Genomic DNA, 8674 nt, shown 5'->3' with positions numbered 1-8674 from the left:
CAGATCAGGAGAGGGGAAGGAGGGCGCTGTAGGCGCGTCACAGGACTATGCCAGTGTTAAGAGAATTACATCTTTCATAGAGCAAATTTGGACCCAAGGGATTCTCTCACCTCGGGGATGGTGGCTTATTATCAGGTAAGATAAGGCTATATAAGTCTGCGTAAAACAGGTTTGGGTCTGTCTTGTAAGTTCATGGTCAAGTGCTATGTCGTGGTTGTGACCATTTGAGGATACTCAACGTGTAGGGTACGGGGTAGGCCTACACCTTGGACAGGTGTGAATGAGACGCAATACTCTTATACTCACGCTCATTACTTTTTGTTAATTTGACCAATAAGTGAAAAGGGGAAAAAGTTTCAGTTAGGTGCAACTTTTTTTTGCTTTTACTGAACAAAAATGGTAGAGGCAGAGGTACTTATGCTTCAGTGGCAATTGTGTAGCTTAGGTGGAGTTCGCCCCAGAGAGGTTGTCACCTATAGATGCAGCAGCGGTTGTAGCCGAAAGTGTGGTCTGGTCCGTGAATATTAAAAGACCGGTCCGGACCATTACGGACCATGACCTCTAGGGGCGCTGTGCACTGGTCCGAGTGGTCCCTGATGGTCCCTGAGATGGTCTCTAGGTCCCTCGAATGGTCTTTGGGCTGAATTAATGGTCCTGTGTATTATGTGTGGCAGGAGTGGAGTCCTAATAGGTCTATATCAATATTTCTCATTCATTTTGAGGAAAACCAACGATTTGTTTTGGGAAGATTTTTTATTTGAAAATCATATTCTTTTTCCGGATGGTTTTCGACATCATCTGTTTCAAACATTGCTCTATATTCATTCCAACCAACTTTGGGTGGGTGGTCGGAGGGGCAAACTGGTTGCCTTGCTTCTGTCAGTCTACCCCAGGGCAGCTGTGGCTACAATAGTAGCTTGCCACCACCGAGTATGGAGTGAACGAATAGTGCAATGTAAAGCGTCTTTGAGTGTCCAGAAAAGCGCTGTATAAAACCAATGCATTATTAATTTATTGAAATAATGTTACACTCCCCTTTTTATACACTTCCCCTTTCATCTTGCTTTACATTTCTGGAATTACATAGTGCAGATGGTCGATGGTTTGATTTCCTGTGTAGCTCTATGAATTTATTTGTTTATTGTGACAATTAATGTGATCTTTGGATGATTTTTTGCTGTTTGGTAATGAGCCTAAACTCATATAAAGTTAATACACTGAATAGTATTTGCTCCCATTTTATAAGTCCCTACTAATAGATCAGTAGTTATCATATTAAACAGGTTAATTCACTGTTCTCTTACCTCTGGACATGGGACTGGACTCTGCACTAGAGAATTACAGGAGTCACCTTTGGGGATGCTGTTCACTAGTCCACCAGTGGTTTGTAACAGACCGTGGTCCTTGAAGTGGTCCTTGGGCCCATGCAAGAATCAGGGACCACTGGTCCGAGTGGTCCAGACCAGTCAGGGACCGGTCCCTGAGATGGTCCTTGGTCTGAGTCAATGGTACCTGTTACTTATGACTGGTTTCTGCTTCATACTTATGACTGGTTTCTGCTTCATACAAGCATAAGGGACCACTGACTGGTCTCTGCTTCATACAGGCATCAGGGACCACTGGTCCGAGTGGTCCGGACCACTGGTCCGAGTGGTTCGGACCAGTCAGGGACCGGTCCCTGAGATGGTCCTTGGTCTGAGTCAATGGTACCTGTTATTTATGACTGGTTTCTGCTTCATACAAGCATAAGGGACCACTGGTCCAAGTGGTCCGGACCAGTCAGGGACCGGTCCCTGAGATGGTCCTTGGTCTGAGTCAATGGTACCTGTGGCCTGTGACTGGTCTCTGCTTCATACAGGCATCAGGGACCACTGGTCCAAGTGGTCCGGACCAGTCAGGGACCAGTCCCTGAGATGGTCCTTGGTCTGAGTCAATGGTACCTGTTACTTATGACTGGTTTCTGCTTCATACAAGCATAAGGGACCACTGGTCCGAGTGGTCCGGACCAGTCAGGGACCGGTCCCTGAGATGGTCCTTGGTCTGAATCAATGGTAGAATGGTAGCCTACATGTTACTTATGACTGGATTCTGCTTCATACAGGCATCACTGGTCCGAGTGGTCCGGACCAGTCAGGGACCGGTCCCTGACATGGTGCTGCTGATCACGTGGATCACGTGGGTGCTGCTCTGCTCAGCGAAGCTCAGGCCAATTTGCGCTAATAACATATAACAATAATAAAATGATTCAAGAACTTGTAAAGCCACCACTCCGTTCCGGTTCATAACATTAATCCATGTCTTGTCGGACTGCGGAACAATCTGAACTAGTCCTGCTTGCAGGGCTCCATAGGCAGAGCGCCGGGCTTATGCGTATAAGGTCGGTGGATCGATCCTGTCCCCACCTTTTTTTTTTTTGACTGGGAACCCACTGGGAAAAACATTAATGCTGATCCGTAAATTCAGTTTATTTGAACATTTTAAAAACTGCACAGTTATCAATGATGCTAAGAATCATTATCATTAACCGTAAAATGCTTCTGTGTTTTGAAACCAAAAATAACACTTTCAGTCATTCTCGAACCACGAACCCTTGATATCGCAGTCATACACGTAACCCGTTGGGCCACGTAATATCTACAATAATCACAGAATTTCAGTTAATTTAGTCTATAATTGTAATGAGTACAACTAAAAAAAGATCATTAATGTCGCAAATGTGCGTATTTCATTTGGTTGGAATGAATATAGAGCAATGTTTGAAACAGATGATGTCGAAAACCATCCGGAAAAAGAATATGATTTTCAAATAAAAAAATCTTCCCAAAACAAATCGTTGGTTTTCCTCAAAATGAATGAGAAATATTGATATAGACCTATTAGGACTCCACTCCTGCCACACATAATACACAGGACCATTAATTCAGCCCAAAGACCATTCGAGGGACCTAGAGACCATCTCAGGGACCATCAGGGACCACTCGGACCAGTGCACAGCGCCCCAAGAGGTCATGGTCCGTAATGGTCCGGACCGGTCTTTTAATATTCACGGACCAGACCACACTTTCGGCTACAACCCCCTCTCTATAGATGATACTTCAGCGCCAATTACTTCAATATCTTCTTTATACGTTACTATATTTGCTTACCTGTTCCAAGATTGTGTTCAACATACTGAACAAATAAAATTGCATCTACAATGTGACTCATTAAGTGTATGTATGCAAATGGGTGCAACTTTCAGTAGAGGTAGCTCCTGATGTACTGGTTGGAGATCCCTGAGTTACAAATCTACATTCCCACAAAGAATAAGCTCAAAGGGGCAAGTAGAAGTTTGGTCTCTTGTGAGCATTTACCGCTAAACTCATCCAGTAGCAAAAGCATTAGATTTGAACCATAACATGAGTCAGTGCAGGTAACAGCAGGTGACATATTTTAAAATTGGACTGGCTTCAATAGATGGAGATTGACAATGGAGACTGACACTATTTGTTCATTTATGAATATTCACATATGGAATTAAAATCATATACGCTCACAGTGGGTCCTAATAAAATGTTATTACCTAGTCAGTGGATTTAATGTTACACAACAACTTCGAGAGGTCGACCGTCAAACATGTTGTGAAGTAGAGTGGAAAGTCTTAGATGAGGCATCGTAACCAAGCAAGCCCTAAAAGCTGTGCCAATCTGATTCATATTCATGTGCACCTGTTTTGTCACGACAGAATGGCTGCCAGACATAAAGCAAGGACGGAGGGGCACGCACTGCAGATAAATACTGTAAAACACATCCAAATGAGATGAGACTTTGATGCCAAACATCAAACACAGCAGACAACAGATAAACAAGAAAGTTGGATTCAACCAAGCCAGATTTCACAAACACCAAACAAGTGTCCTCATGTGCCACATTACTTGTAATTTAATAATTAAGAGGATTACAATGGACTATGTTTGTTGGTAAATCTGTGTCCTCCCTCAAGCTTTATTTACATAGGGAAAGACAGCCGTGATTATGATTGCTAAGAAGATTACCGTTTATCATTGCATTTGGGTTGTCTCTGTCATTCTATATTTGGTTTCAGGCTTTGTATCAGTGACACATGAAATGCTGGGAGAAGTTGGACAAGGGCTGCACAATACACACAGTTGTTGTTTTAGTCAAGTTATTGTACAATACAGGAAGCAAAACAGTGGCATTGCCAAAACAATACCATTGCTGCTCACAGATGTCTATTTAACATCTGCAGTTTGTAAGTAGTATGTTGCTCTTAGAAATGGCCATTTAGTGAATTTATTACCAGCCATGTTCTCATTTAGTGAAGAAGTATTGTTCAGGTAAACCAGCGATGCATAAGTTTGACATATTTTCCAAAGTGATGGTTGGACTATTAGCAGCCAGTCATTATCTCGTTGATCAAAGGAAGCAGAGAGAATACGATTTCATGATGTGTGCTTTTCAGTGAGACAGTTATCAGGTTAAGCCCCTTAGCTGTAACCCGTGACAATGGAATTTTGATTAGGAATGGTGAATAGTAATTCCCAACTGCAGTGGGATCCATTAGGGGCCATGTGACATCCCCTATTATTGACTCTGCCATACCACATGTCGCACAAAACAATGGACCCCTCGCTATATATATCTGCTCTGCATGTGAATCAAGCAACACACAGAACCCTTCACCTTTTACTCATTTCACTGTGATTTCCACTTACTGTCCTCCCCCTTCTTCACTCTCCACCAACTTCGGCTTTTTTAATCCAGTTAATCCATGCAATATATGGAAAAGACAGCTCATCCATGAAGAGCTCCAAAAAGAGATAAACAAGAAGTTTTTTGGACTTTCTTTGCCTGTTACATTGTGTTGTTTTATGGCGTGAGCAGCCGAGGCTTATGCCGTGGGTGATGTGGTACAAGCAGAACACTCAGGCGCTAACACATAATACGATACAGAGTCGAATAGAAAATAACAAGATACGTATCTGTACAAATCTGTATTTCTGAAAACACAGATGATTGCCAGAATTTTACTGTCAATTACAGGCTGTTGACAGTTGCCTCACATTGTCTAGTTAGTATATTACTCAATTTATTCAGAGACTATGAGTCACAGATGGGAAAGTGTAATGCTGTCTTTGACTCTTTTAATTCATTATTTATTTCATTATTTATTTCATTCTATGTGCCATGGTTCAAAGAAAAAGATCTGAAGAAGGCTCAAGTCGAAACATGAAATAAATACGGTAGTAATATCAACAACCTGCAAAGCTGTTTTTTGTTTTTGTTTTTTACTTTTACTTTGCTTTGCTTTGAAAGCCTTTTCCTCAGCATCTGCGATTCGGCAAGAATTTCTGGTGCGTCTCCCTTTTCTGCGTAAAATAATGAATAATAGCAACATCATCATTTATAGGACAATAAAAAATGATCTCTTGTGTACATAATTTGACATACTTGGTAGGAAAACATGAACCCTGGAGCAGTGAAGAGAGTGGCCAGTATTCTGGTATTATAATGTGTGGTTTTGACAGTGGAATAAACAAGATGATAGAATTAAGCAGCGGGAGTTAACAGCTGAAGATGTTGGCAGATGATTGGATGAATTGAAAAGAAAAAAGGAAAAAAGAAAAACCTGAGAATGCATCTGCAAGTAACAGCTTCGTTAGAAATCATATTATTACTGAGCTTTATAATTCTGAGTATGTTGACTTTATTCTTTCTCTTAACTTTAAAATATATGTAAAGTTAGACTTATTAAATCTTTGCACAGCGGTTGCTATAAATATTCAGCTGAGGAGAGTAAAAAGGCTTCAGGAATATTTATTGGGAAATTATATGACTTAGCCGACAGTTATTATTTTTTTTTTCGACAAGAGGTCCCAAGAAAGTTAGTAATTATTAAAATGCTAATCACCCAGAATGTAATGCGCTCGCACCACGGAGGACTACACTGTCAATACTGGGCTATTGCTACTTAAACAATCACAATTGGGAAACGTTCATGCCCCAGCTCTCTTATTTGCTGTAATTGCGTTTGCTTTTAAACCACCTCCTCCTTCACCCCCAAAAGGAAAAAAAAAAAGCAGCATAATAAGATTTTCCTTCCTGCATCAAACACCCCCATTGGCAAAAATCAGACATTCTACAATTAGTCACTTGATTATCTCGCCAGAACACCAATTGCCTCTTCTCCTCTCAGGAACGGGCTTTAAAAGAAGAGGCAAATATCCCGGAAGGAGTGGAAGACAAAATGATACAGGAATGTGAGTGCATAATGTGTCATGCACAAATTATAGTTCGAGGTTACACATCAGAGGTACTTTTCTTTTGCCAGTCTCAGTTGGTTTTATAGACTGTTGCTCCAAAACTAAAGCGGCAAGTTGGTTGAAAATTAAAAAAAAATATATAAACTAATATAATGGAAGTAAAAAAATAAAAAGATTAAAAAAAAAATAGTTAAATATAATTTCATTTGTTGTCATTATTTTATGTTTTTATGAATGAAAAACAGATCATGTTTGTTCTTTGCCCAGTATGCCAAGCATTGTACATAATATTATAATAATTGTACCGATCTGCAATACTAATATATCTTCTCATGCACTGGGGGGGTCATTTTTACAAAACAGTAATTTGTGCATTATTTACTCACGTAGCATTCTCTCATTTACATATCAGATTTGTGGCCCAAACACCGTAATTACCATTGTTTCAAATGGTTAATCAGATGCAACGCAGCTACAAAGAACCATATTTTATTTTTCAGGTTCCACTCGCTATTTAGCACATGTCTGATCGCACAGATGTCTGGGTTTTGCAGCTATTGCACTGCTTTCAGTGCTTCATGAAGTGTGTTTGACCCATATAAGTAGGAGAATACTTACAGTCCCATATTTTACCTTACATTCATATACATTGACTTTGAACTTGGCTCAGGTCAAGGGGCCCCTTAGCTCTGCATGTAGCAAATAAATCAGACCTAACCAGTGTGGTCCGGGGGAGGCGTTGTGCATTCAGGCCGGAGGACAGTAAACACAAGTGGGAAACCTCGGCTTCACTCTCCAAAGCCTCTGTTCCATCGGAATTACAAATGGGAGTCATTTGAGGGGGCTCTAGTTCAGGACTAATGAAACTTGCAGTGCCAAAAGTAAACAAGAGTGTGAGAGGGGACAGCTTCAGGAGGAATACCTGGTCCAGTAGTCACGCTGCAGAGTAGAGACAGAGCCCCAGACGCGCCACACTTCACAATGTCGGCAAATGGAGCCAGATGGGACAGCGCGAGGGCACAAGCAGGCACTGGAGGAGGCAGGGCAACCAAAAAAAAGGTCAACAAGCTGTGCTCCCAGTCTGCAGCAGAGAGAGGGGTAATTGTAGCATCAGGTGTGAGTCTGTTTGGATGTTGTGTGAGGGCTGACACAAGGAATGTCACACAACATCAAGAGCAAACAATATATGTTACTGGGATTGTGTTTTTAGTTGTACAAATACCAGGAATTATATGTTTGCATAACAAATCTAGCCGAGAGTCATACAAACCAGTCGTCTTTCAGCTTGCCGAATGCCAAGTCTAAATAATGTAAGAATTATAAGTGCAAGGGCATTTTCTGTAGAAACATGCAGAATCTAAAAATGACTGACTTCAACACAGTTCCATATATAAGTGTTTCAAGGGGCGATAGGGTGCAGAGAGCAGAGAGTTGTATGTCACACTGTTTAAAGTCCCATTATTAATGAAAAAAGAAGAGATATAATTTTATATATGAACATTGTACAGTATGTATATAAATTATTCAAAGGGGTTTAGCCATGTGGACACAATATGCCTGCAATTCTAACTGCATTCCATGGACACAAGCAACATAAAATATAAAAAGGAAATAAAAGATAAGATTCTTATTGCTGACCTAAAAATACATCAATATATATATTATACAAAACCTTGGTTGTACACCAGTCAAATAAAGAGAAATCTAAACCAGGGGTGGGAAGAAAAAAAGTAAAGCCAAATGTGTTTTACAAGATTAATGTCTGTTTAAGTGCAATGGCCCATCCATAAAAGGTAAACTATGTTGTAGGTACATAAATAAGCCTGGGGAAACTGCTGTATATTGCGAGGTGCTCTGTCTTGTAAACATAACTTCCTGTGTGTCTCACTTCTTCTCTCTTCTGGCTCGAGTGACTCTTGAGAAAGATGGGGCCAACGTTTGCAATTTAAGAAACGTACAAATGCTGAGCCACTTCCAAGTCTACCATTCCAGATTCATTATCCACCGCTTCCCATAAATATACAGATGGACTTTAAACACAAGAAGAAACTTTTGAGGGGCGATGAGTGGAGCCCGTTCTGATAAAAAAAAAACACTGCAGATGGTGGTTACAAATTTCAAACATTTTGGCACATAGAATGATGCTATTTTTTGACAACTGATTGATATGGGAGCTGATTATAGATGACTGCAATGAATCAACTATGCAGCACGTATATTTTTGTACATCAAAGGCGTCATTTGAATTCTCCATAATTAACTCGGTAAATGTGAAGCTGACATCCCAGTTTATGGGGGCACCTTTTAGTGAGTGAGATTTTGGCTATTTTGTTCTCAAAGTTGATTGAAAAATGGACAGAAGGATGCTACCAATCCGTGCGTTGTGGGTTTGAGTCCCAACTAACTCCGAC

The sequence above is a fragment of the Gobius niger genome (genome assembly GCF_951799975.1).
Source record: "Gobius niger genome assembly, chromosome: 5".
Taxonomy (NCBI): Eukaryota; Metazoa; Chordata; class Actinopteri; order Gobiiformes; family Gobiidae; genus Gobius; species Gobius niger.
Note: the sequence above shows the minus strand (reverse complement) of the source record.